We start from the raw sequence: 20,977 nt of genomic DNA on the forward strand, positions 1-20,977 counted from the left end.
AGCTGCCATATCTCATGTTCTTTCTTTACCTGATGCTCATTTATAGTTTCACACAACTCGAACAATGCCACGGTTGCTGCTGTTGCTTACATAGCTTCAAAAGATGTAAACTGGAAAAGTGAGAATGGTGCAGAAAGCAATACGTTTCAAGAGAACTATGTCGAGCGCAGACAGTCATGTACAGTATCTCGCTACTATTTAGACATTGATGTAATAGTGCTTTGTTAACACAAGTGTGCAAGTTTACTGAAAGCAGTTTGTGATACCTTCCAGAGCTAACTTGTTGTCGAGACTGTGTGGCGTATTTAGCGCTTAGCGCGATATTGCAGCGGAATGTGTGGCTGAGTGTAAATGTTGAAAATGTTTTGCTGTAAAGAGAACAAGCAATCTGACATCAGGTGCAGGAGGCACACAGCAATTACTGCTTGTGCCTTTAACCTTGTATTTAGCAGTACGAACTTAGAGCATTAGAAAAGTGACAAATGGAAGCGTTGGACATCTAGTATCAAAGAAAAACAAGATTTGAGGGGAAGCCTCAGTTCGCAAGCAAACATTTCAACAAGAGGACATCTCTTCGTCCAGGTGAAGACCGATCATCTGGTTGAAATGTTTGCTTGTAAACAGGCTCGTGCTCAACCCTTGTTTGGTTTTCTTTGATACTGCGTATACATCTTCCCCTTATTCTGGTGAATGCTTATGCACACTTTCAATACTCTTGTGCACTGCATATGCATAAAAACGTTCAAGAAGATGTGGAATTAAATAAATACTAGTTGCTGCCGAGAAAGCCATCTCCTTTACTAGTGTGTCATCAAACATGAAAAACTAATGAGTGCGTTGGCTTGCTTGTACAGCTGATAAAGCTCCTCTTGACATCTGTTTTAGGAGACAGCCTTTAAAGTAGCCGCAAATCGTTTCTTGCAATTAATTGTCAGGTGTCCAAGAAAGCACACTCTACGTATATGCAAGGAAGGTTCTGTACATTAGTTTTGTATGGCCAATCTGCGTTCAATTTCACTTATTCACGTGGGTTATTTATGCTGAATTTGAGGAGGTGATGTGTGGATATATCTGGAAAATCATTCATTTGTTTTATTGATATCCTTTTCTTAATGTGCAATGTTTACTTTTACTTCAGCATATATCACATGCATGGAATATCCTAGAACTAAACTTGATTGTGGCAAGACGTATGAAGGGCCATCAGGAACTTGAGTTCAAAAGATGAGCACATCTAATTTGCATTTTGAGCACGGATAAGCTGTTGATTTCAATATCTTTTTGCGTTAATTCAACAACCCCTTGATTGTTTGATTAATATAGTAATTAAGCTAATTCTGGATCCGATGTGTGTATGTATATGTATATATACTACATTCACTGCTCATTTGGTAATTGACGAGGTGTGATACGCATGCGGGCACTTGACCAAATGAGCGCCTGAAGCGAGCTTTGTCCCTGACGAATTACCGTTTATTTGAGAATGCATAAAAAAAAAAAGAGGTGCCGTGGCTCAATCGGTTCACCGTGCGTAGTCGTCACAGACCTATCGCCGCGACAAAACTATACCGATTCGGGGATCTTATTCAAGTGTGATAAGCTGCGACGCGGAAAGTTAGCGGCCGCACATAGGCGAACGATCACGCAACGGGCCCAATTCTCGTAACGGGCGCCATCCAAGATAGAGCACAGTGTCACGCGCTTCGTGGCCTGCAAATCTCGAGACGCCTGCTTGACGCGGTGAAGAGAGAGAGAGAGAGAGAAAAAACGTTTAATTAATAATCAGTAAGAATTCGCGGGAGCTGGGTGGTCGGTGCCCCTAGTCCAGGGCTCCGCTGGCAGCAGCTGACTTGCGGACTAGCTGGATAATCCAGGCTTGCTGGTCCAGGTTGTCGCTGGTCAGGGCCGCCTCCCACTGCTCGTGTGTCGGGCATGGAACTAGTAACGTTGGGTCAGGTTTGTCCTGGCATTCCCAAGAGATGTGATAGAGTGTGGGGCTTGCACCGCACCAAGCACAGTAACTCGTGTATTTTGTTGGGCTTATCTTATTTAAAATGTGAAGATTAGGGAATGTGTTTGTTTGTATTTTTCTCCAGTCTATAGCGTCCGAGGAAGGAAGTTGTTTGTGTGGTGGTGAGAAAATTCTTCTTTCTAACCGTAGGTGTTCCAGCCTGTCGCCGTAGGGTCCTAGGAGAGGGGTGCGGTAGAGATGGGGATCCGCCCGGTTTGTGAGAGCTCGGGCTAGATCATTCGCTACCTCATTTCCTTCTAGGCCTCCGTGTCCAGGTGTCCATGTAATTGTGTGCGTCCGGGAGATGGAACGTAATATTGCACACGCTCTTCTGTGAGGTTTTCCGGCCAGGTAGTCCCTGCAGGCTGGTTGGGAGTCCGTCACTATGTGTGATGACTTCTTTTGGTGGTCTTGTCTTTTTATGGTGACGGCTTTTGCCAGTGATTCCGCTTCCGCAGGATCCTTGGCATAGATCGAAGCCTGAATAATTGGCCTCTTCTGGTGGCCAACTGCAGCTATTGTGAACTTGCCAGGCTCGCCGTTAGCCCCTATGTCCACGTAGACAACTTCTGCGTCTTTAGACAATTGTTTTTCCAATGATTTGACTCTGGCTTTCCTTCGACCCTTCTGTAACTCATGGTGAATGTGCTTGGGTATAGGGTTCACATAGATGTTTCTTGTGGATGTCGGAATTTGTGATTTGATCTCGGAAGTTCTTAGTGCCTGCCATAGCCCTAGTTTTGACAGGGTTTCCCTACCGGTGAAGAATTCAGCCGATCGTCGTAGACAGCTCCCTTACGTGCATATGGTGATGACTTTTTTAGCAGAACGAGGCTAAAAAGTGCCATGATCAAGCTGTCGCAACTAACAGTTGTTCATACGTGCGCTGATATCGACTTATGTATGCGACGCGAGACGTCGAGCTGCGTAGTACGTATTGTTTACTGGTACTTATTCGTAGGTGTTCCGTGCCTGTAGAAGGCAGTTGATACCAGGAAAGAAATGAATGAAATGAGAAATGAAATGAAAAAAAAACTGACGAAGCTATATATAAATTGTCGACGGCACTTTGTGCGTTCCGCGGAGATTGGAAATGCATCGATTCTCTGGCGCCGATCTGACACGCACTGCGGAACGCTGCTGAATCGGCTTTCTGTTGGTATTTTTCCTTTTTTGCGGTGCTACGAACGCTGCGCTAGCGGGTTTCCATAGCGCGAGCATGGCGCGAGCGAGGGGCGTCTCCTAATGGACCTCTTTGGCGCGTTGCATGGTTTCGTCGCCAGGTGCCGTATGTATTGCTGGAATCGCGAATACGTGATCTTCGCGTATAACACGGCCGCCCAGGAGACAACCAGAGCGACCTCATTCAAGCTTGTGTACGGCAGGGAGCCCACGAAACGCTTGATACAATGCTGCTGCACGTGACAAAAGACAACCTCAATCTCACCGCCTACCTGCTGCGTGCAGAGAAGCCCGACGGCTCGCCTGGCTGCACATTGACGACCAACAACGCACCAACGCCGGACTATACAACTTGCGACGACGCGACGCACAGTAGAAGCCGGGAGGCCAAGTCTCGGTATGGACGCCGATTTGCCATCGCGGAATAAGTGAGAAGTTGTTATGTCGATACTTTGGCCCATAGAAAATGTTTCGCCACGTCGGACAATTGGACTATGAAGTCATTTCAGACTTTGCGACAGCATCCCAACGGCGACACACGCGCCCAGAAGTCGTACATGTTGCATGTCTGAAGCTGCATTACGCGCGTTAAAGAATCCGCGATGTTTTAACTTTCTTATGTTTATGTTTACCGTTCTCTGTTAATTTTTAAGCACATTCACAGATTTCTGCCTGCAGAGCGCGTCCGCAGGCCGCGTCCGCAGACCTTGTCAGCAAAATCGTCTCCGCAACAGTTGTGAGTGATTGAAAAGCGGTAGTGAGTGGTGTCAATCGATAGAGGGTGAGGTAATGTTGTGGCCGAAAAAATAATTAGGCCTAAAAATAAATAGGTAATTAATTAGAGGCAAAAATATAAACGTAATGGCGAAAGCAGTCTCATTAGACAATGGCCTGGCGCCACATCTGAATGTATCAAATACTAAAATAGTTAATTAAATCAGTCAGTTAAGGTGACGTCAAGGATGTGACATCATGCAACCTGAAGTCGAGCCAAAAAAGGGCAAAGGAAGGAATTGGCGCACAATCTGAAAGTACCAAAGACTAAAGTAGCTAATTAGGGCAGTCAATTTGGGTGACGTCACACAATCGGAAGCAGAGACGAAAATGGATAGGAAAGGATTGGCGCGCAATTGGAAAGTATTCAAGACTAAAATGTGTGAACAAGAAGTGAATTAATGTGACGTGAAGGATGTGACGTCACGCAACCGGAAGTAGAACCGGAAAAAGGCATAGGAAGGGATTGGCGCGCAATTTGAAATTACCAAAGACTAAAATGTGTAAACAAGAAGTGAAGTAATGTGAGGTAGAGAATGTAACGTTACGCAACCGGAAGTAAAGCCGAAAAGGGCATCGGAAGGGATTGGCGCACAATTTGAAAGTACCAAAGACTAAAATGGGTAAACAAGAAGTGAATTAAGCAACTAGAAGCAACCAGAAGCAACAAACAGCAGCATCCGTGCTTTCACATTACTCCAATGAAGATTCTGCAGTGCTCTTTAATTTTTTGGAACAGTGAGGTATTTTTTTTTAAGGGGGAATAATGCCGTATACCATGCAAATCTGTATTTGTTATAGCCGCTGCCATGCGTCCTTATCAGTGTGATTGTAGCGCACAGATCGATTCTGTACTCTGTTCATGCTAGTTGTCTGGAGACGCAGGTTTATCATTTTCTTTGTCGAGCAAGAGCGCCGAGATGTATCTCGAAGATGCAGTGGTCCAGGTTATGCTAGTCACCATTAGCGACGTTATCGAGATGTTACTTCGCCGCCTTTAAAAAGGGCATTGACGGGTGCGATCAGCTGCAGGGCATTCACTGTTCGATGATCGACGAGCACGCTAGCTGTTATCGCCGCCGCCTAGTTACTTAGTTTTATTTCGAAAGCAATACTACGCCAGGTTTGCACCCATCGCGTAGCCCGTGGCCGCAGTCACGAATGACCTTCAACAGCCGCAAAAAAGACGAAGAAGAAGACGGAGGAGGAGGAGGAGAAGAAGAACAAGAAGAAGAAGGGGGAAGAAAGGAGAAGTAGAAGGAGGAGAATAAGGAGAAGAAGAAGGAGAGAAGAAGAACGCGTTCGGTCACCAGCAGCTAATGCTTTCGCTCCATATTCTGTTCAGTGGCGTTGAACCCTTCTCATTTTAGAGCGCAGCTCTTTGGCGCCCTTTCCTGCGTTTAGCGTCGTCGTCGCCATCGGTGGTCGTCGGCGCCGGCCTCGTAACCAGTTCCGCCCGCCTTTCTGCCTCCCAGCACAGCCCCCCTCTTCCTCCGTGGCGGCGACCGCGCGCGCTCTCGCGTTCGCAGTCTGTAACATTACCCGCGCCCACTGAGTGATCGTCCCGATCGTGGACGAGAAACTTTGGCGGTGTCGATGCGATGTCATTGCGACGGGCGTGACTGCATGAAGAACGGGAAGAAGGAAGAAAACAACGGCTTGCCACCTTGATGATTCCCCGATGAATTCTGGTCCAGGAACGCTTTCGGGCCACATGTAGCCAGGATCCAGGCACGCACCTCATGGCGTTGGGAAGGGGGGGGGGGGATCAGGTTTTCATATGTGGTGTCGTCTTGGGCCAGTGGGGTCTTGTGTTCAGCGTCTCTGCGGTGAGTTCATCAGGTCGGTCAGGTCTCTTGTAGCGTCCTGTGGTCGTGTGGGTGGCGTCTCTGGTCGGTGGGATCATTTGGTGTCTCCTTCATCGTGTCTTGTGGTCGGCGCGGAGGAACGGTAAGGTTGCGTCGTGTCCGGCAGGATGGGAACAGTCAGGCGATGCGCTCCATGGAATCCGCTGCCGACGATGCAAGAAGACACGGGGCGCCGAAGTTCAGGGCCAAGATAACGAGTGATGACGTATTCCACACCTCGATTCAAAATGTTATGGGGCGGCAAGCAGATGAACACAGGAGAGAAGATGGCCGAAGACTGCGATATGAGTTAACGAATAGCGGTGGGCCTAGCGCGAGCGCTCATGCCTGCTCCACTTCCCGCTTCTTCCTCGTCCGTAACAATAGTATTGGCTCTAAAAATAAAAAGAGCAGAATTTTATTACTTAAGTTTAGTTACATAATCCTCTAATCCTAACCAAAATAAAGAGTCTTCAAACTATACAGCCCATGCAATTTGATTCTATTAAGTACAATAACGAGGCTATTTGCGCATTAGCTCGACAAAAGCAGTTGTTGGATGAGTTGGTGTTTTTGATGATCCATAACTAGAGCGAAAAGGACGGAACAAAGATGAAGGAGGGACGCCGCACAGCGCTCATTCACAAATAAACGTTTTATGGGACGCCAGCAGGTATAAATACCTCCCTGGCGGCCAGAAAGAATACAGTGCACACTTGACATGCGTGAATGACATGCGTGAAGATACTACTAGTACACCAGGCCTGTGTCAACACGCAGTTGACATGCGCGTGAATACGATATGATCAGTGAGCAGGCACTTGTCAATATTTACTATCAAGGTATCGTATTTCTTTTCCTGACAACGCAACAGATGGAAAACTAATGCATTCTTCGAGAGCCTTCCTATCAAGTGAGCTTCTGTTATCTAACGAGTCACGGTTCTTTCCTATCCTGTACATTCCTTATACTCTGGCGCACAGACATCTGTATCATCGTGGCCACTGATAGCGTCACGTGAGACATTATACTCATACTCTTTGAGTCTTTCGTTAACACAGCGGCCAGTTTGGCCGATGTATAAAGGAGCATCTACCTCCTTCATCTTTGTCCCTTCCTTTGCGTTGTAGTTATGGATCGGCGCGTTATGTACAGCATATTAGTAACGAAAAGGTGGATGGTTCGACAGACAGACGATACATAGATGGATCTTAGTATTTTTTTTAGATGTTCGTTGTCTTTGCCGTAGAAATAAATGCTCAGCATATAAATATAAACAACTGCGTGTAACTCAGTTTTTCAGTGCGAAATCTCAGGATATCTAACCAGGTTTTCGGATTTGTGTTCTATGACACTGAAGTCACTTTTTGAAACCTAATATAGGAACATGATGTCTGAAAATGGACCAAAAGTATATATAAACCACGACCACTAATAAGTAACTATAACTACGGGTGACCACTGTACATCATGGTGGACATGACCCTTGACCCTGACCTTAACTTTTGAACAACTCGGGTTTTGCTATCAAGAAGGTATGGTGCGATCAGACTATCCTCTTCAAAAATCCTTGTAACCTGAGTAAATCACGCCACCCACACAGGCATGTTCGTATACGGCGTAATTACGACGAGACCTTATATATTATCTTTGCTGGCAACTTAGGCAGCGTACATCACGGTCCTACTAACGAGCACGCTATTGCAAGGAGACAGCAACAACTCTAATGTTGTTCTTAATTGTTACGAGTCAAGAAGAGTGAGTAGGAAAAACAACTTTGTTCCAAACGTAATAATAAGCTTCGGGTATGCCCTGGCCTCTGGTCACCAAAGCCAACTGGTCCGCCAACTGGTACGAACCCACAACTTTGGGAGGGTATGGGAGGAAAAATGGCTAGACTGAAGGACAGCACTATAGGTGACACCACGCACAACAGCAGTGGTTTACGAATGACGGGGTGTTTGCGGCTGAGAAGTACTGTGGCCTTGGTTAGCCGTGTGGAAGCTTTATATGCATTCAGTCGTGCACCAACGAGGGTGGGGTATTACGTAGGAAGGTGGGTTGAAGAGTGTGGGGATACAATTGCCGTAGCCGAAGTTGACAGGGATGACTAGAGGGATGAAGTTCAATTTGTATGCAACAGGTGTTTGGTTTGGGCCAGTGGGTAGCAATTTCTTGAACACATTGTGCAAATTAAGACAAGGATGACACAACAGTAGACAGTACGTAGAGTCCGTCCTGTCTACTATTGTGTCGTTCTTGTCTTAATTTGCTCTATGTACTCAAGAAATTCAATTTTTATGGCACTCGGTAAGCGCAATGGCGCCACACAAAATTGGAGCAACCATATATGCGCGTCATCATGAAATTGCCGCTTTAAAGGCAGATATTGGCTGAGAATGTAGGCTTGTTGAAGCCCGACGAATGCATATTTCAGCGCCAAAAACGAAACACAAGACGAAGAAAGGAGACCGACTCCGGACGAACGCTGAGCTTGAAATGATGGTTTATGGCAAGAGCATGAAATGTATGCAACAAGGGTTGATAACGCCGTCACATGAGCTGCCCCATATATTCGCGGCCGCTACAATTACCTTGGTGCATGTGTCCCGTCTTTCCACGAGCTTTTCACTAACTCTTTCCACGTTCACTTGCTGAAGACAGCCGCACTCACCAGACACCTTGCAGGGCATTTACGCGCTGGATGGTGCCTGTGTGAAGCAATGTTATCTGATTTTCTCCGCCCTTTTTTTAATCAATGTGAAGTTTTGTATCTGAAGTACCGCAAGATACCGTTTTTCCTTTTGCTCCTGAGCTGAAGCATTTCAATGACGACGACATTCGAAAAGTGGATTCGAGAAGTGTGTGATAAGCATACATGGCAAAATTACTTTTGAAAAGGAAATAAACTAAATTACTAATTACTTTGCTGAAAATCGCAGAAAAATAATTAAATTACATTACCCGTTACTGCTCCCAAAAAGTAATGAAATTAACAATACAATTACTTCTACTGAGTAATTCAATTACTGTTAAATTACTTTCTAGTTTCCATCCATGCAAATGCTAAGTAGTAAACAAAACAACTTGTTCTCCAGACGCGAAGCGCTGACATTCTTTCGTCTCACCGCCAAATTCTATCCCAGAGAGCTATTTTTTCCTTCTTTCTTATAGCACTTGCCATTACAGAAACAAAACAGCAAAAAAAAAAAAAAAAAAAAAGGCATCAAAAGCAACGAAAGTAGAAGCATGGTCGAACGATTGTGAAATGACCGGCGAACCCAGCGTGTTGTTGGTTCGGAGCTGTCTCCGCCATTTGAAGGGCCCGAAGAAGCTAGGTTATTTATTGCTTCAGCAGTCCCAAGAATCGACGTCGGCACCTTGTGCCGTCACGGTGGCTCACGCCATGGACCCTGCCGCATATCTCTCCCAACCCCAATCCTCCCTCGCCCCGTGGTGACGAGTGTAACCAGGCACCACTGTGCCCTAGCCGACGCAACAAGGAGTGCCACTGCGACGCGCCCCAACTAGTTTTCAACCAGCCTTCTGGCACCATCTCTTGCACGCCTTGAATCCTGCTGCATGGAGAATGGTTGCCATCGGATAGCTGCACTAAGTGACCCTGCTACACACGAGGTCTCAGACGCACTGTTCTGCTCAATTCTGTCTCCTTTTGCTGATCCGTTATGCTGGCTTCGGCTTACCGCACGTCGTTCCTTCTCTCACGGCACTCTACACCCTTGTCTATTGAAGGAGTAGTGGCGCACTTTAGTAAAAGTAATTTCACAAGGAAATAATTATTTGTGTTGCGAAATTACTACCAAAAAGTAATTCATTACATTAATAAATTACCAAACCAAAAAGTAATTCATTACATTACAAATTACCTTAAAAGTAATTAAATTGCAGTAATTTCATTACTGTAATTCAATTACTGCCATGTCTGGTAATGAGAGGCTAGTTGGTAAGGCATTCTGAAGACATAAAACTACGCAGGAGACAGGACAAAGAAAATATGCAGACGGGACGAGCGCAGCAAGTATGCTAAATCGCATGCACTGCAATGGCAGGTGCATTTCCTTAAAGTGACTTATCATAACCTTTTGTGTGAGCAGTGCTCCCGATAACGCTTTCCTCGAAGGCGCCGAAGACTCCGAGTATCATGTTCCAGCGCACTGCGCACAGGCCTGCGGTTGCCAGACGGGCCACTGCATAGCTGGAGCCACTTGTTCATCGAACATTCATCAATTTTTTTCCTTTCACCGAAACTCTCCCAGCGTGCCACTATACCGAACGCAATGCTCGCAGGGAACGTAACGGATCAATTTTTGAGGGTGTTTTGGTTGGCGCGTTGCACCATGCTGCCGGCGATGCCGGGACACATTGGAGGCAAGCTTTCAGCGCCCCATTCACTGAGCGGTGTAGAGCTGCGCCTCTTCGAAAGCCCCGCCTGGCTTTTCCCACTGTGCGCACGGTCGCGGCGTGAGATGTAGTCGCGTGCACTGAAGCCTTAGTTGCGCACCGCATGTGGAGGAGTATCGATGTCTGACGAGAGCGTCGCCTTCGAAGTAATGTTGCTCTTTTGAAGGCGCAGTTAGCTGGACACTTTTTTTTTCTCAACAAAATCTTTGTCTTTTCAAACATGAAAACTAAAATTTAGAAACTTGGCATTTATAAATAACTGTTTCACCGAACTTTATACTAAGCGGGCTTTGAGTCCTAAACCAGGCCACATCCCTGCTTTCGGGTCGTCAAGCCTCCAGCAGCGGATGCGACACTCGCGTGAATCTCGTTGTCACTGCAGCCGACGATTTCGAGGATGTGCCCGCCTGACATCTGTGTGGATGCCCCTCCATTGCAGCAGGATATGCTCAGTGCGGCGGATGACACCGCGTCTTGCCCTCTCATGGTTCTGCTATTACACTCCGCTCGTTGAAGTTCAATGATAGGAAGCATTTCCATTTCAGCATCTTAAAACTGAAAAGACACGAAATTGGTAAACGTTCCCGGTAATAAAGTGGGTCCCAGGGGACTTATTCGAGAAAGAAGACAACAAGAATATATGGGCGCCCTGTGGGAAACTGGTGCGCTGGTGGGACACCATCCCCTGCGAACAAGAGCAGATCCGCCATTTTCATGTAGCGCAGTTTTTCCTTTGTACCGGTGCCATAAACTTGACAATTAAGGTCACTAATAAATTTATCAAAACAGGCACTTAAACGGACATACGAAATGTGCAGTGATAAAGCAGCTTGTTGAGATGTTCTGGACCTTATTGGTAGGTTAGGAGGGGCATTCTTCAACGAAATCAAATATGTGGCAGAACTACGCAGCGAAAAGCAAAAATAACTAGACAAAATAGCACTGCTTCGTTAAATAATTGAATGTGTTGTTTCTAAAGTGTCCCCAATTTACAGATATATAATGTCCAATGACTTTAAATGCCCATGATGTGGTGATATGCTTGCTACCTCTTGTACTGCATCATACACATAGTACTAATTGATGGCAGGTACCTTAAGGTTCTCGTATTGCTTTGGTTACGAAGAAAAACTAAACCATGAATTATCATCTTGCAATCCAATATGCAGCATATAAAAGGACTCATCATAATTTGTCTTCGAGAGTCTACAAGCTACATCCTTTCGAATAACATCATAGATTGTGCTAGTTGGTGGTACGGTACGCAGCGTTTTCATTGCGTCGTCCTCTCTTTTCTATAATTTAGCGCTTTGGTTCATATCGCTTGCATCTCTCCCAGGTGGAAAGCATTCTGCGCAGGGTGCAGATACGAGGCTTCTCGTACTGCATCCACGGCAGTGCACGCAACATCACACCGTTCAGCGCGCGCCGTATTTCCGCACCTGTTCGTGTTCGCATGGGAGGATGGGTGTGGGAGTGGTGGCTGTTTCCTGGGCTTTTCTTCTGTGTTGGCGCGTCAGTCGCTGGCATTCGACCCGAGTTTGCCGAAAGCCCCATCGTCGCCTAGCGCCAAGTGTTGGCGTTGGCACTCGGGGCTGCCGATGCAGCGGGAGAGGGGAGACCTCTTTTGTCACCGAGAGCTGCTTTCGGCGTCCAGGGAAACCTGCTCGAATGGCACGCGCTGTCAGGGAGGCGAACTTGGAGGACCAAGTAAATGCGTTCCATGGCGTATGAACTTGTCGGCAAGTGCATTTCGAGCACTTTCTCTAGCCGGTAGTACATTGTGTCTGGCCACCGTTTCGAGATGTTTTTGCTTCGTACCTTTCTAAGTGTGGGCGCTCCCAGCGGCTTCCACTTTACTGTTCTTTACTCAGTTCGTTTTGATACCTTTGTTTATTATTATTAAGCGAGATGCAGCGTTGAATTAGAGGTAGGAAAGTCTCGCTGCGTGTTAGAAGATCATAGCTCAAAGCCAACTACTGCCCAATGGACAAAAAGAAATGGCCAAGGCCGATGGCCGTGGACCTCCATGTCTCAGTTTCGGTTGGATCCCGGCTTCCATTGTTACATCTCATCTGGGTAACCTAGCATAGGCTATATAAGCTGGCTGAACGGACCAATAAATTAATCCCAACACGCAATTTCTGAAAGAATAATCAGAAATTCTGATTTACAAAATTTCTGGAAAAGCCCAAAATTGCAAAAAAAAAAAAAAAAACGCGCATTTCATACAGCTAAGCATCAAGCAAGCCCGTAGGCATGGAACGAATACTACGAAACTGAACGCACGTGCCTGGCCGCGATTAAAACTGCAAAGCGTTCATTTTACGAATTTGATCTGCCAAAAGATAGCAGCTGATAATCTCAAGAAATTCTGTAAGGTGATACACCTGGAGGAAACACGCCATATTGAATGTCAAAACTCGTTTAACACTGTGTTTTCTTCTGTTTTAACTGCCAAATCCGAAGCACCATGTTTTAAATTACCTCTTATAATCACCACATCCATGGATGCATTAGCTTTTAGCACTATTTGAATTTTGTGCATAATCGACAAAATTAACGAATCCTAGGCTGCAGGTATAGATGAAATACATTGAAAGGTCTTGAAACGCACTAAACTAACCTGTTCAAGCATTTTTTGTTCATTGTTCTAGCAATCACTCTCCGAAGGAATCATTCCAGACGACTTGAAAGTGGGGAAGGTCGTTCCCGTCCATAAAACTGGTACTCCTGATTCACCTCTTAATTATTCTCCCACTTCATTAAAAAGTGTACCATGCAAATTCATGGAACATGTCATTTACTCTGAAATCGTGTAGTTATTTATTCAAATAACTTCGTCCATGCATCACAGCATGGATTTTGCAAGGATTTCTCCTGCGAATCTCATCTAGCTGTTTGGCTACATGACATTCACGCCAACCTTGATTATTACTCTACGAACTGACTTCACTTTGCTAAATTTCGCTAAGACATTCGACAAAGTACCTCAGTAACGCTTACTTCTTAAACATTCCTAGTTGAACCCTACATCCGAACATAATTGCATGGATTAAAGACAGAAGTCTGTGCTCACTAATAATCAATCTTCCCCTTTTAACAGCTACCTGCGGCGTACCATGTTCTTGGTCCTTTTTATTCCTCATATCGACTTACCCCAGCATGTCTTGTCACATCCCTTGTTCGCCGATGATTGTGTCATTTGCCCCTCAGTGAGTAACCGTTCTAACCAAGAATTTCTTTAGGCCCACCTACGATATGTGCAAGACTGGTGCTTGCAGTGGAAAACGAGACTCCAGTTTAACAAGTGCAAGTGCGTGTCCTTTCAACGCCGTCGCAATCTTCTTGTTTTCCAGCACAGTCTCTAACTCCCGAGTTTACCTCGTCCTGTCATATAAATATTTATGTGCCACAATTTCTCATGATTTATCTTGGCTTTTATACGTCAGTAACCTGATATCCTAAGCTAATAAAACACTACGCTTCTTGAAACGTCACCTTCGGGAAGTCCCACAACACGTAAAACTCTCACTCGTTAGAACTAAACCGGAATAGGCATCACCCATCTGGAACTCTCATCAAGCATATTTAACAAAGCTATCGAAGCTGTTCAAAACAGGGCCACCAGATTCGTTCACTCCTCATTCTCGTACGACGTTATCCTATCATCCCTGAAATCTCACTCAGGTCTACCTAGTCTTTCTACTCGCTGTCGTATATCCAGTATTGTCTTGTTTCACAAGTTATTTATTCATCACTAAAACGAGAAACAAGCATTTGCGCACTCGCACCACGCAGATCCCGTCGCATCGGTCATTCTCTTCAAATTTTGCGTCCACGTCCCCGTACCATCGTTTTTGCCAGCTTGTTTGTTTCTCGAGATGCAGCTGGCTGGAACGGCCTTCCCCACAATATTGCTGCCATAACATCTTCATCAATATTTTAAGGTTCTGTATATACCTGTATTTTGTGAACGCCGCCCCCTATGTAACACCCCCAAAAGGTGATGTGATGTGATGATATCCCCTTCATCAATGTAATAATTAATCCTCTGTATTTAGTCGCTAGCCGTGGCGGAGAAACTGACCAATGCGGCCTTCACAAATGTGAACCAGCGGACTGCTCTATTAATTTATGGGCCGCCATAGACAGGCTGCCACAGAAAATTGAACCTCGCAACATTTAACTTTAGAACGTTATAAGTTGAGATTAGCCCATAACACGATTGTTCATGGAACTGGCGAACAGTAAATGAGATGTCATAGGGTTTAGTGTTATTAAATTGGAGCAGACACAATGTTTTAGTGCTTGTTCTTCAATGGCATAGCTTTAGAAGTGCCATCGTGGAAAAAAAAATGTGGTATTTTATAAAAAACACCCATTAGCAGACCGGAAGTAACATGAATATGATAGAATGTACCTTCAATGCTTCCGCTGTGATTCGCTCTGTAGCGATGATCGGTGAAGTATTTAACCACCAGCTGGATGGCAGAAGATGGCTGGTTAGTTTGTGGGGTTTAACGTCCCAATGCGACTCAGGCTATGGAAAATACCGTAGTGGAACACTCCGGAAATTATGACCAAATGGGGTTCTTTAACGTGCACTGACATCGCACAGCACACGGACGCCTTACTTTTCGCCTCCAGCGAAAATTGGCCGCCGAGGCCGGGATTCGATCCCGCATCCTTGGGAACAGTAGTCGAACGCCGTAACCACTGCGGCACCCCGGCATGGGATGACAGAAGAAATGTGTGATTGTGCGCGGACAACGCCTGTGTCGGCCCGCAACACATTTCAAGAGTGGCGGGCTCTCCTTTATCAGCAGGATACTTTTCTCTGTATATATATTTCGCAGCTTGCCTCAGCATACCAAAAGGCATTCTGGGGATGGGAGGCAAGTGGAAGAGAAGGCAATGTAGAAAACTGAAAACGGCCATCAGTTGCCGTTTTCCTTCCGGATGAAACATCGCAGCTCATGATCAAAGCGTTGATGCTGCATGAAGTCGCTGGTGCTTGCTAGACTCGAAATTGCATCCTCATCTTCCTCTTCATCTTCTGATTGCGCAACCTGCGTTGGGGGTGATGGCCACTTTAATGGTAATGTCTGCAAAGGTCTTCGGTGGAATGCAGGTCAGCCCAGTGAAAAGTGACTATAACGCCTATAGGCTTGCACAAAAACCAAAATATCAGCACTTCACAAAAGGCACTTTATTTCTGCTTAGGTGAAGTGTGCAGTCTAATTGTAGGCCCCATGCCTGGGAAAGCTTTGCGCTCTGGTTTCAGCAGAATCCCACCTCGCGTTGAAGTGCCTGCCTCGATGGAGCCCGCCCCGCAGTTTGTTTTCGGCCGGGGTGGCTTTGGTATGGTTTCCCGGTGCCAGTTTTCCAGGACGGCACGGACTGCTTCCGTCGCGGAAATCTGAACATTTGCAGCCTGGCATGTTATGGTTACAGCGGCCCAGAACTCAGGGGCTGCTGAAATAAGCTTTTAGGATGAAGCAAAGCGGCTTGTTGGGCGAGTTTGTTGAACATTATTTTAAAACAGCGCTAGAATATGGACAGATAGAGACAAACACACTGCGCAGATGTCTATAGGATTCCGCTGACATGCGGAAAGCCATGCGTCGGTCAAAAGGGACGCTGTTTAAAGATAGACTTCGCGAGCATAAGAACAATTTAGAGCTGGAGAGGGACTGGAATCTTGTTGACCATTGTCAGGACTGCGGATATGAACCATGCCTCCAAAGGACGGAAATAATAGGCCGAAACCTAGACCAAATAGCAGGAACAATTGTTCAAGCAGTAAACGTAGAAGATGTTAAAGAAGCATGCCTATAAACAGCACTTCCTTAATATTTCAAGCGAAGGAAATAACTTTTTTGGAAAGAAGAGGGTGACGTTTTAGGACAGAAGATAGAACGGGTGTCGACTTTTTATCACCCGCTGTCTATAAAAGGATATACTTCATGAATAAAACGTGAGCTGCAGTCAGCAGAATGTGTGTTCGTCTCTTTCTATCTGTTCGGGTACCATAACTGTTTTAAAATAATCTTGGGATGAACTTCTCGACACTGGAAATAGCAACAAGCGTGCTCGGCGGTCACCGAAATGCAGAATGCACTCCGCTTTCGGCAGCATTCAATTTGAAGCGAGCAAGAACTTTCGCGATGAGGCGTCGAAGGCAGCTATCGGAGGAAACAGCTTCGTGCGGCCGCGTGCATTGGAGATAAAACATCGTAGATGAGCAACAGACGACAACGATAGGACGCCGCTCTCTTCTCGCCCTCGGTCGTGCGTTGTGATACTACTTTTAAAGGTGGGGACCAAGAATACCCAGTTTCCACATTGTATTGGAGATTAGGCTGGTAACATCTCTAGCCAAAAACAAACAATAAAACCGTGTGCCACTGGTATGAGCATGAAATATACAACCAACATAAAGAATACTAGCAGTATATATATGAGCATAAAATGGTGGCACCTGGATATCTCTTTATAAGAGCCACATGTTTTGTGCAATCCCAGCATCAAAGTAGCAGGAGAAAACAAAGAAGCGTCAAGGAATGCACTCGTCGAGGTTTAGTGTTTCAGCAATATGATGAAAAAAACCTTGAATCTCTGGCTTGTATGGAAAACGGCAATGTCCGCATCTCCGTGTCGATGGCGTCTTTTCGTTCGGTCGAAAGGCCGTCGGCGTAGTAGTAGTAGTGGTAGTGGTGGTGGTAGTAGTAGTAGTTGGTTGGTTTGTGGGGTTTAACGTCCCAAAGCAACTTAGGCTAAGTAGTAGTAGTAGTAGTAGTAGTAGTAGTAGTAGTAGTAGTAGTAGTAGTAGTAATAGTAGTGGTAGTAGTAGTATAGAAGTAGCAGCGGTAGAAGTCCGCACCACCTATCGGAAATAATGGGGGCTTCGTAAAAAAATCGTTAACAGTAATTTGTGGTTCTATTGTTTGATTGTTGGTAGGTGTGTGATAGGTGATCATTGCGATTAATAGAATAATTGATGAATTAAAGAAATTAAAATATAGAAAACGGAGCTTCAAAGGTGTCAAAACGCCGAGAATGAAAAACCTTATTCAAAGGGTAAACCAGCCAAAGAAAGACGCAAACACAAGATAGAACTTCACAGGACATATGAAAAGCCATTAAATAATTATGCTAATTCAGAAATTTTAGCGTGTATTAATCATTAATTGAGCTGACATCACTAAAAAAGGAAAAGAAACGGATAGAGGGTATAGCGCCTTTCAGACGCAGGTGATTATTCCGAGCGATCGTTACTACGACTTCGTTGAGCTGCGGTCGAAGACGATGCACATGTGGTACGACATTTTACTTGGCCTTCAGTTAACCGGAGCTCCTTTACACTTTGCTTTTGAAACAAACCTATGTAGCTTGTATACTATATGAGCTTTTGTTGCAACACATTACGCGTGGCTGTAGTTAGGAAGCTCTCGCTAGTTCCGGTTTCAAACTTCAGCGTGCCTGCAGCGACAGAAGGAAACTTATGTATATAACTACAAAGGAATGACTTCCCCTGCACGCACCCTGTGGTGGTACGTGGTGATGGTCGTGGTTCAAATTGCACACGACGATGACGTTTTTCATGGCGCTTCAATGTGCTTTTATGCGGTCGATATGAAAAAAAAATAATGTAATGATAGTCGTGGCCGTGTTGTTTGTGCGCCCGTGTCGTCTGCGGGAGGTGGACAGTTCGAAACCCGCCGCCGGACACCCACCGGTAAAATTAGGTACAAGCGTCCCCCGGCCCATCGCCAGGCTCTTCCAGGGGTGTGCGTTTGGAAGCGGCTCTGCTAACCTTGCTGTGCTCTTTCGAGGGCTAAAAGTTTCGAAAAACTAATGGCCTGCAAAGGCTAGGCGGACAAAAAAAAAAGCCACGACGAAATGGCTAAATTACAATCGAGGAAAATCATGCGTCCGTGGAATTCGAACTCGGAGGTTTGCTTAAAGAAGTTAGGGCAATTAAAGACCAGATTGAGCAACTTGCCAACTAGGTTTTATATACAAACGCATAGGAGTACGAAAAAAAGGGTACCAGTAACAATCACAGAAAAAAGCCTGAATTCCTTTTCGGGAAAGCTTGGCCGCAGTGATCGCGCCGAAACAATTCTCTTTCTTGAATTTTTAATATAAGGGCGAAGAACTGGTGGTGACAGCCAAATAACTAGTCGCTGAATTGTGTCGCGCTAAGCTTGGAGTGTGGTTTAGTAGATTTAACGCACACAGAGCAATAAATCATCACCATCACCACCAGCCGGACTATAAATACTGCAGGGCAAAGGCCTCTCCCAAATTCCTCAAATTAACCCGGTCCTGTGCGAGCTGCATCTACTTGACTGCTGCGAATTTGGTTTGGTTTGGTTTGTGGGGTTTAACGTCCCAAATCGACTCAGGCTATAAGAGACGTCGTAGTGGAGGGCTCCCGAAATTTCGACCACCTGGGGCTCTTTAACATGCACTCAAACTCAACCATGACGCTGTTAACGTTCTGTATGCATTATGTCAGCAAATTTGCACAACCATGTAGTGGCCACAGGATTGCAGGAGGTCAGTGTACATCCCCATTCCAAAGAAAAACAGTGACAAAGCTTGTTCCAACTACCGCACGATCGCCCTTTTGTCGCATGCTAGCGAGGTGATGTTGAAAATCCTCCAAGGTAGGCTGCTGCAGTATGTGGATCGGGAGCTTCCGGACGTGCAAGCTGGGTTTCGCAAGGGCAGAGGAACTAGAGACCAGATTGCCAACCTTCACTGGATCATGGAAAAAGCAAGAGAGTTCCAGAAACCCATCTACTTCTGCTTTATTGATTATGCGAAAGCGTTTGACTGCGTAGATCACAGCAGATTGTGGCAAGCTCTCCAAGAGATGGGAGTTCCAATTCACCTCATCTGTCTCCTCAGGAACCTGTATGAAGGGCAAGAGGCCACAGTCAGAACAAGGCATGGTCTTACTGATTGGTTTCCGATTGAGAAAGGAGTGAGACAAGGCAGCATACTGTCGCCCTGCATATTTAACCTATAAACCTTAGAGCACAATGAAGAAGGCCGGTCTGGACGAGTCTTCAGCTGGAGTGAAGATTGCTGGAAAACATACCAACAACCTTAGATATATAGTCTAACGTTGGACGGAACACCGTCTGGTCAGGGTGAGGCATTATTACAGCACAACAATGAAGGTTGGGTAATTTACCAAGTCAACCTTAGATATGCGGATGATATCACTTAAAGACAGAAAGTGGAACTCAAGAGACTTCTGATGCGCGTACAAGAAGATAGTGAAAAGTTTGGGCTTAAACGGAACATTAAAAAGAGAAAGCTCATGGCGTCTTGCTCTATCAAGTCTTGGAGCATTAAGGGAAGTGGAAGCTGTGACAGATTTTTTCTTCTTGGGCTCGAAGATTACCCAGGAAGGAGACTGCAGCCGTAAAATCAGGAGACGTCTGCTTCTGGGAAAGAGAGCCATGGCTAGCCTTGACCATCTAGTAAAGAGCAGATACATTAGACTGCCAACCAAGATCCGTATAACTCGTGCTATGGTCTTTCCGGTTGTGATGTATGGATGCGAGAGTTGGACTGTGAAGAAGGCTGCCGCCGAAGAATTGACGCGTTTGAATTGTGGTGCCGGCGCGACTCCTGAGAGTTCCTTGGGCTGCAAGAAGATCAAATCAGTCGATATTGTCGACCATAAACCCTGACTGCTCATTGGAGGGTCAAATTCTAAAGTTAAAACTCAGGTACTTTGGTCATCTGATGAGAAGAGAGGAGTGGCTGGAGAAAGATTTGATGTTGGGAAAGGTTGAGGGTCGCCGGAGAAGGGGTAGGCAGCGATCGCGATGGTTAGATGGCATCCTCGAGGCGCTGCAGATGAAGTTATGTGATTTTATGAAGATAGTGAGAGACCGGAAAGCGTGGCGTGATATGATCCATAGGGTCACCAAGAGTCGGACACGACAGAACTGAACTGACATAGTACAGCACGCGGGCGCCTTGCCTGTCGCCTCCATCGAAAAGCGGCCGCCGAGGCCAGGATTCGATACCGCGTCCTTGGGAACAGTAGTCGAGCGCCTTAACTGCGCCACCCCGGCGGGGCTACTGCGAACTTCTTAACCTCATTCGCCTACCTAACGTCCTAGCGTTCTGCTGCCCCGAGCTACGCTTTCCTTCTCTTGGAATCCAGTTTGTCACCCTAAGGGACCATCGGTTATCCTCTCTTCGCATTACATGTCTTTTTTTTTTTCGCATTACATGTCCTGTCCATTGCCCATTCCTTCTTCTTGATTTCCGTGAGAATGCCAGTAACTTGAGTTATTTCTCTTACCCACTCTTCACGCTTCCTATTCATGACATTACAGCTAGCCTTTTGTGTTCCATAGCCCTCTGCGTTGTCCTCAACTTAAATAGAACCCTTTTCGTTAGCCTGTACGTTTTCCAGCCCCTTAGGTGAGTACAGGTAAGATGCAACAGTTGTATAGTTTTCTCTTGAGTGATACCGGTATGCTGCTAATAATAACCTGCGAGTACTTGCCAAATGCACTCCTTCCCAACCTTATTCTGCTTGTTATTTCCTTTCATAGACCGGATTTGCGGTAACTACTTGTCCTAAGTACACTCTAAGAAAAAAAAAACGGATGAAGTGAGAAGTAACTTCCACTTTGGTCCTGCGGCGAGCAACTCGGCGAGAAGCGTGCCGTGTGCAAATGTGGAGGATTAATGTTTAGTT

This window comes from Amblyomma maculatum, chromosome 8 (assembly GCF_055883805.1).
Source record: "Amblyomma maculatum isolate TAMU_Amacu chromosome 8, ASM5588380v1, whole genome shotgun sequence".
NCBI classification, from domain to species: domain Eukaryota; kingdom Metazoa; phylum Arthropoda; class Arachnida; order Ixodida; family Ixodidae; genus Amblyomma; species Amblyomma maculatum.